Here is an 8308-nt window from a genome sequence, read left to right as displayed (position 1 = left end):
GAGCTCCCTGATTCTTTTCTCTTAACATTTTTAGATACTTTGCATATAGAGCTCCCTGATTCTTTTCTCTTAACATTTTTAGATACTTTGCATATAGAGCTCCCTGATTCTTTTCCCTTAAAATCTGCATAATAGTCCATCATAAGGTGTATGTGTCCGTGCGTGTGTGTCCTAGCACGGGTGGAGTAGCTGGGTTATAGGCTATGTGAATGTTCTCATTTATAGGGTATTGCGAAACTACGAGTTAGGTGTCCACCTGTAAGCCTATAAGAGAAAATGCCAGTTTCAAGGCCCAGGATGTTTTAGATCTCCTTCGGGTCACACGTGGTCAGTGGCCTAATGGCCCACCTACGTCTCCTTCATCAATATCAATCTCCCTCTTTAGCATCTCTGAACTCTCTGTCAGAATGAGACCTTTTTTGGGGGGCGGGGTGGTTCCCAGTGCACATAGGAGTCATGTTTACGCTATACTGTAGTCCATTAAGTGTGCAATAGCACTGTGTCTAAAATACAATGTACATACTTTAATGTAAAAAACACTTTAGGGCTTCCCTGGTGGCGCAGTGGTTGAGAGTCCGCCTGCCGATGCAGGGGACGCGGGTTCGTGCCCCAGTCCGGGAAGATCCCACATGCCGCGGAGCGGCTGGGCCCATAAGCCATGGCCGCTGAGCCTGTGCGTCCGGAGCCTGTGCTCCGCAACGGGAGAGGCCACAACAGTGAGAGGCCCGCGTACCGCAAAAAAAAAAAAAAAACTTTATTGCTAAAAAATTCTAACCATCACCGGACCCTTCAGCAAGTCATAATCCTTTTGCTGGTGGAGGGTCTTGCCTCGATGCCGGTGGCCGCTGACTGATCAGGGTGGCGGCTACTGAAGGTTGGGGTGGCTGCAGCAGTTTCTTAAAATAAGAAGGTAATGAAGTTGGCCACATCAACCAACTCTTCTGTTCAAGAACACTTTCTCTGTAGCGTGCAGTACCGTTAGATAACATTTTACCCACAGTCAGAACTTCTTTCAGAATGAGACCTTTGGACCCTCATCCCCAGCAGTAGGCTTTTTTTTTTCTCCTTCCAGCTCTTTACTTGTCATTCCTGCACAAATCTGTCTTCCCCTTCACACTGTGCCTCGCAGTGTAGACCAAGACCACTCTCCTTCATCCATCCGTCTTCCCTTCCTGCCCTGCAGTCTCTAGAGCAGCCTCCCCAGCCCAGCTGTGAACATGCATCTCCTTCCCCCGCCGGGGGTGTATGTTTGCTTTTCCAGTGAGGTCATCCTCGAAGGCACCTCCTTGCTTGTTGATGTTCCTATATCCACAGGGCCTGTTGGCCTGGTGCTCGTTGTGGGGTCAGCGTGGGTAACCAGATCGTGAAGAGACAGACTCTGCCACCAAGAGAACTTTAAATCTGTAGTCACTCGCCACCACAGCAAAGGCTGGCTGAGAACTTGCTGCCAAGAACTGTGATGATTAACCCAGGCCTCACCCCGCCCCCCTTCCTCGTGGTTACCCACTTTTACTTCCTGTCTGTCTGCTTGTGCCTGGGGAGCCTAAAATGGGGGCCAATCAGAGGGCTTCACGGACGTTTCCAACCCTCTGGACAATCACTACCAGTTCTAATGGGGGCCCCTGAGAGAGAAAGGAGAGTGGAATCCAGGGCCAGAGGGAAAAGGAATCGATGCTGGTGCTCTGGGTCCCAATGCTGAGCTAAGAACACCCCCGCCTTTCCCCCAAAGTGCCTCACCTGAACAGCTGCCCGACTTCCCTCTGCTGCCCAAGTCCAAGAGTGAGGGGCACAGACAGTGGGGGGACCCAGGGCCGGGCCCGAGATGAGGGGTGAGGGCATGCAGCCCGTTGTGAAATCCAAGCTTGGCGTCTCCATCCACCCCCTCCACCGCGTCTGAGCCCTTTCTTCATTTTATCATCTCTCCGTAGCAGATTCAGTACTTTTCTCACCATTATCTCCTTCTGCCTTCAAACTTCCAGGACTCTCCTTTTGTTCTTACTGTCACAACCGAGCAGGACCCTACGGCGCTCTCCCAGATACAAAAGCCCCTCCGTGTCCCCCATTTCCTGTTTGTAGAAAAAGGCTTTAGACTCCTAGAACTTCCCTGAGTTCCAGAGCAGGAACAAGGAGTTACTTAGCAGAGAAGTGAGGGAATGCAAAAACAAAGGAAAAGCAGTTAAGAAAAGTAATGACAGTAGTTCAGCGAAAAAACAGAGTCCACGTTCTGTATCCCAGTCCTAGCCCTATATCCCAGAGTCCTCGAGGGATATACGTCACAACGTGACACTACCTTCGGCGGAAACTCAGACCTCCACCGCCACCCCCGCTCCCCCTGCCACCCAGGTGGAGGACGGTGGCTACATGCTGAGCCCAGGCAGTAGACCCCAGACTGGTTGGAACCTGAAGGTTGATGATTAAGATTCCCGAAACATCACCCTGTTACCTCACCACCAGCCAATCAGAAGAAAGTCATGCCCCCCGCAGTTCTCACCCCAAATGTTGCCTTTCAAAATCCTTCCGTGAAATCCAAGGGGTGGGGGAAGTTTAGGTCTTTTGAGCACAGGTCGCCAGTACTCCGCTTGAATGCTGTACCTTCCTTCACAAGCCGGTGTCGGTATCGGTGACATCACTTGTATCTACCACGAGCTCCTTGAGATAAGGAGCCTCTTCTCCACCGGTGCTGTCTCTCTGATTGTGACATATGTGGCCGTCTTCTCCACACCTGCCAAAACGTCTGCCACTCCCTGGCTCCAGACCCCAGCCTTTGCTCTGCTCTGCTTTTCCTGAATCCTCTGCACTTGATGATGTCAGTGGACCTCTTTCTTAAGCTTGTCCTCTCTGCTCTCCCTCTCCGATTCCACGCCCGTCTTCTTCCCCAATGCCTCTCCCTCTCTCTTCTTTTTCCCCCCCCCCCCACATCTCCCTTGGGATTCTTGCTCTAATCCACTGCCGCCCTAAATCACCACCTCCATCTCTGGGTCCACGGTTCTAAATGCCTGCTACCTTTTTCATCCATCAAATGTAACACATTTCAATCAAAATTTCTCAACTTCTCACCCCACCCCAGGCAGCTGCCTTCTCACGACTTCTCCATCTCCATGATTCAAGAGCTTTGTCTCTGTGATGCTCTGAAGCTTCAAGCTTAGTGTCCTTGGATCCTTCAGCTTGCACACTGCCTGGTCTTTACATCCTTCAAACTTCCTCCCAAACTGGTACCTCTTTTCAGCTCCCACCCCTGTCCCCGCCCCTGCTACCTTCCTTGAATTGTTCTGTGCCACCATCATTGCTCCCTTATGCAAACACCTCAGAGGTGCCCCCTGCTGCGTGTGGAATGAAGCCCAGCCAGGTGAAACTTCTCCAGGCGGTCTCCTCCGGTCCTTCCCCTTCCTGGAACATTCCTCCCTAGTCTCCATCCCAACATTCCTCTTCCAGCGAGGCTCAGTGTGCAACTCACCTCTGTACATTCCTCTATCATGACCTCCATGGGAGATCTCTCGTCTAAACTCCAGAAGTAGGATGGCTGTCCTACACACTGGGTCTGGCATGCTCAGTCCTCTTGGCCTGTATGTTTGTCTCATTTTCCCAGCCATGTCAGAAGCTCCTGGAGCATCTTTGTGTTTCTTAGGGTGGGGTTGGTAAATTCATAAGCTCGGTGGCGAGACAAGGCAGGCAAATACAGGAGGCAGAGAGGGGACAAGGGAGATGTGTAACAGAGTGAGAGGGCCTGTGTGGGCCAAACAAAAGCCATCTGCAGGGGGGATGGCCCTGTGGGCCACCAGTTGGAGACCCTCACCCAGGTACCTTGCCCTGGCCGGCTAGTCCACGAATATTTCTTCGATGCCCCAGAGGCAGCAGTCGGTGCCTCAGCGTCTAGCAGAGGGAAGAGGGGCAGCGTGACCTGATTTCCTTGGCCCTGGGTAGAAGGAGCCACCGGCCCCAGCAGCCCAGAGGCGTCACCGCCGCAACTGATGTCAGGTGCTACCCTTTGACTTGAGCTTCCTGTGAGGTGTAGCCAGCAGGCGCTTTTCTCACTCACACACTAAAGAAAGGGTGGCATGCCCCTCCCGCTCATGACCCAGTCAGAGCCAGCCCGGCCCCCGGCACCCAGGGAGCACCCACTGGGTAGCAGCTGCATCGTCTGAAGCACTGGCTGAGCCTCACGTACGCACTGACCTGGGTGGTAGAAGGACACACAGGGTGGATGTGGGGAGTAGGGGTGGTGTGGAGACAGAAGGACCCGGACGGGGACTTCCCTGGTGGTCCAGTGGTTAAGACTCTGCGCTCACAATACAGGGGTCTGGGTTCGATCCCTGGTCAGGGAACTAGATCCCGCTATGCCACAACTAAAAGATCCTGCATGCCGCAACTAGAGATCCTGCATGCCACAACCAAGACCCGGTGCAGCCAAATAAATAAATAAATGGTTAAAAAAAAAAAAAAAAAAAAAGAAGGACCCGGAGGAGAAAGGCAAAGACAGAGAGAAAGACTTGGGGGCGGGGGGGGGGGAGGGGGGGAGGGGGGAGGGGGGAGGGGGGAGGGGGGAGGGGGGGAGGGGGGGAGGGGGGAGGCGGGAGGGGGCTGACAGAGCACAGGGAAACCCAGTTTTGAGTCCTCCCGTGGCCACTCTCTCACACCTGCCCCTCCCCTCACTCTCTCCTCCCTCAGTGCAGCCACTCGCCCCTACTCCCCAGCCCCCAGCCTCACCCGGCTTCCAGCCGAGCTACACAGGTGCCCAGACTAATCTGTTAGGCCATGACTTTCACGAAGGCTCCCCGCACGACCAATGCCAGGACACACTCCGGACGGTTCTGGCTGGCCGGGGCCCTTCTCTGTCCATGCAGCTCTCTTTTCCACGGATTCACCACGGGAAAAATACAGTCGGCCCAGTCTGGCTCTTCACTACCACCTTCCTTCCGCACTCAGAAGGCAACAGGCTCCAACGTCACCTGAGAAAGTTACCGACTTCTCACAAACCTCAGCTGCTGCCACCTATGTCCCCTCGTTTCCCTCCTCCCAGCAGGCCTGGGTGCAGTACAGTCAACCTAATTCCAAGGCCGAGAAGAAACTGGGGCTCAGAAGGTGTCAGTCGCTTCCCGAAACCACAGGGCTGAGACCCCTCTGTGCTCCTCGCCTGGAGGCCTTCCCACCTTACCTGTCTTAAACACCATGAGCTCCTGAGGAACAAGGGCCAGGTTCTCTTTTTTGTGTGACAAACAAGGCAACAAGGAGAGGACAGAGCTAGGTAAACAGTTAAGAGGAACAGTCATTGGTTCTGTGTCTGTTTTTAATCTATCCTGTTGCTGAAATTCATTTAAAAAAAAAAACTGAACTTCGTACCCCTTGGCAGACGGCACGATGCTGTCCTCTTAAAAGGCACTGAAAGAGCAAAGACGCAAAGCAAGTGAGGCCCAGACACAGGCGGCAGCCAGCTGGAATGTTCTGGGATGTTCTCACCCCGGTTCCTTCCTGAGGTGGCGAGCTCTCTATGGAGTGGAGCTCTGTGTTTGTTGTTTCTTTCTGCGTGGAAGATGTGTGGTTACCGCCAGCACAGGACCAGCAGAACCGTGACTTACATTTTCCAACGTGATGCGATTTATGTATTATTTATGTTTCACGATCTATGTCATTCCTGACAGTCCCCAAAACACTTTCTACCCAGAATATTGGTACATTGGCATGGGAGGTGGAGACACAGCACTGACTGCCCTCCCACGCAGTTTTATACACAACCTCTGCTCAGAGCGAGGCACGGCAAGAGGGAAGAGGAAGCTCCAAGGCCCCGGGGTTGGCTTTACCAGCAGCGAGTGACCTGGGTCACATTCAGACCCTCAGTGCCAGGCCCTGAGTTGGCGGTCATCCGCCACTGTAATCAGGGCTCCAGGAACCCCAGTCCTCAGAGCCTGCCTCAGCACCAAAGTTCACCCTAAGCCCAGATTTATCGTCTTGATTTCTTAAGTTGTGAGGTTCCTGGACAAAGTGAAGAGATAACCGAGTTTTGGAAATTCACTGTTGAACTCCAGTCACTGCCCCTGGGCAGCTCCTGCCACGGCCTGCCCTTCCTGCAGCAGCTCGGAGCCTTCGGCCACTCCCGACCCAGCAGCCGTGAGGAAGAGGTGACACCCGCGGACCCCCTGAGAGCAGTCCTTCATCTCTCCTCATTCACACAAGGCAGTCCTGTTGGGTGGCTTTCCCAGGCCAGGGGCCCTCCAGGCACTCAGGTGAGCAGCCAGCCGTGTGAAAAGGAATTGCATCACAGGCCAGCGTGATAAGATCAATCACAGAGGTATGCACGAAAAATAAGTGATGCCCCAAGCCAAGTGAGAGGAAGTCTTTGTGAGGTGGAGGTGGCCCCGTTAAAGGAATGAAGGAAAGATAGAAAAGACTGAACGAGAACGCTGCAAAGGGCACGCCCAGGCCCAGGTACTGCCCGGAGTGTGACGTCCAGCATGTACCCACTAACCCTACCTGGGCCTCTGCTTGATAATGAGGCCAAGACCTCTGTCTGCACGTCAGAGCTGGCTGAGGCCCTCATCTCTTTACACTCTAATCCTAATCTGGTCCTGGCTGCAAGGGAAGCTCTTCTCCCTTCATGCTCTTGAACAGCGGCTTTCCACCTGCCAAGTCCCAACAAAGCGTTGAGGAACAAAATGAAATAGAAGAGAAAATATCAAAGCGCATCTAACATAGTAAGTATTATTTCTTGAAACTCTTATTTCAATTATATACATGTGTGGATGAGTGTGTAAATTGGATCATAATGTAAAAAATATGTCTTACTGAGGTTGTGGTTTTAAGTCTAAGAAACATTGCTTTAAGGGAAAACATCCATCAACTATTAAACAAATACTCTCCAGAACTGTATCTTGTTCTAGGGTAGAGAAAAAAAGCAAGACTTGGTTCCTGCACTTAAGCTCCGGATCCGGGGGTGAAAAGACAAACACACCACTAGGACAGGATGTGAAAAACCACACTGACAGAGGGGTGTGCCCAGCGCCTGCCAAGCCACCGCCTTGCCCAGGGTCCCAGTGCTTCCAACTGGGCGTTGGGGTGTGAATACAGAGCTGCAGGGGTTGGTGTGGCCACCCGGGGCCAGGGGCTTCTCAGCAGGTGCTGGGGAAGGACGCAGGGGCAACGGTGCCAGGCAGGAACGGAAAGATTCTGAGAAGCGGCCAGCTGAGGATGTTCCCCTGTGGGAGATGTGGGATTATTCCTATTGTTTCAGAAAGGGGATGACATGGGGCAGGGGCCGAGGGGGGGTTGGGGGAGGGCAGGCAGCAGCTTGAGGACCAGATGTTGCGTTTGTCCCTGGTTCAAGGATTCTTCGGGTTTGTTTTTTGTTTTGTTTTGTTTTTTTTGCGGTACGCGGGCCTCTCACTGTTGTGGCCTCTCCCGTTTCGGAGCATACGCTCCGGACGTGCAGGCTCAGCGGCCACGGCTCACGGGCCCAGCCGCTCCGCGGCATGTGGGATCTTCCCGGACCGGGGCACGAACCCGCGTCCCCTGCATCGGCAGGCGGACTCTCAACCACTGCGCCACCAAGGAAGCCCTCAAATGATATTCTTAAGACCATGTTCTTTTGAGACCAGATTCTCAGGACCCTAGTCATCTTTGCACTTCAGTTTGGGAGGTGTTGCAAGCAGGAGCTCCATGACAATGGGGTTAGTTGGTGCTAATCCTCAAGGGATTAGTCATGGTGAGAATGAGCTGGCATAAATCCTTGCCCAGGTCCCAAAGGTATCTCTATGCCTGATAATGGAGCCACAGTCCCCATTCCTGCTACTTGGGACTTCCTGCTACTCGGAGGCTGAAGCGAAAGTTTTGTGCCCTAATGAAGCATCCCCACCGAGCCCACCGCGGCCTGCCGATTCTCCTGAGAGGGCAGCAATGCCAGGCTGCCTGAATAAGAAAATATAAGATTGGATTTTTAGAAAACCACACTCAGTGGTTTGCTTGCAAAACCACACCAAGCAAGTGCAGCATCCCCGGGACCTTAGCTCTTGATGGGAAAACAGCACCTTATGCTTCTAATCCTTATTTCTCGGTGAGATCTGAGGAATCAAGGTTGAAAGGTCCCTGGCTACTTCCCCGTAGGACCTCACGTCAAGGAGTAAAACCGGAGTAAATAAAAGTGCACAGCCAGAGGGAGATGGCCAGAGGAAGCGAACGCCACAGCTGGAGGTATTCATTGGAAAAAGCAGTAGGAGGAGAGGATCCTTACTCGGAGTCAGGCTGTCTGCAAGTCAGCTCCGAGGCTGTGACTCACCGCGAGGAAAAGGAGTGCCCTGTATTCCGGGCGAGGCTGCTTGCT

General features: G+C 53.2%; 1 pseudogene across 1 annotated transcript in view; it reads right to left on the bottom strand.

Moving 5' to 3' along the window:
• Positions 1–4609: 4609 nt before the first annotated feature.
• LOC111187449 (axin interactor, dorsalization-associated protein pseudogene) overlaps positions 4610–8308 on the bottom strand; it is a 32269-nt pseudogene continuing 28570 nt past the window's right edge. Inside the window, exon 3 of the transcript XR_016395351.1 lies at positions 4610–8308. This exon is cut by the window's right edge and continues 27196 nt beyond it. The product of XR_016395351.1 is annotated as an axin interactor, dorsalization-associated protein pseudogene (transcript).

This window comes from Delphinapterus leucas, chromosome 13, assembly GCF_059928025.1.
Source record: "Delphinapterus leucas isolate spDelLeu-1000000601 "Yukka" chromosome 13, BTC_Dleu_Yukka2, whole genome shotgun sequence".
Lineage (NCBI taxonomy): Eukaryota > Metazoa > Chordata > Mammalia > Artiodactyla > Monodontidae > Delphinapterus > Delphinapterus leucas.
Note: the sequence above shows the minus strand (reverse complement) of the source record. Positions and strands in the feature narration are given on the sequence as shown.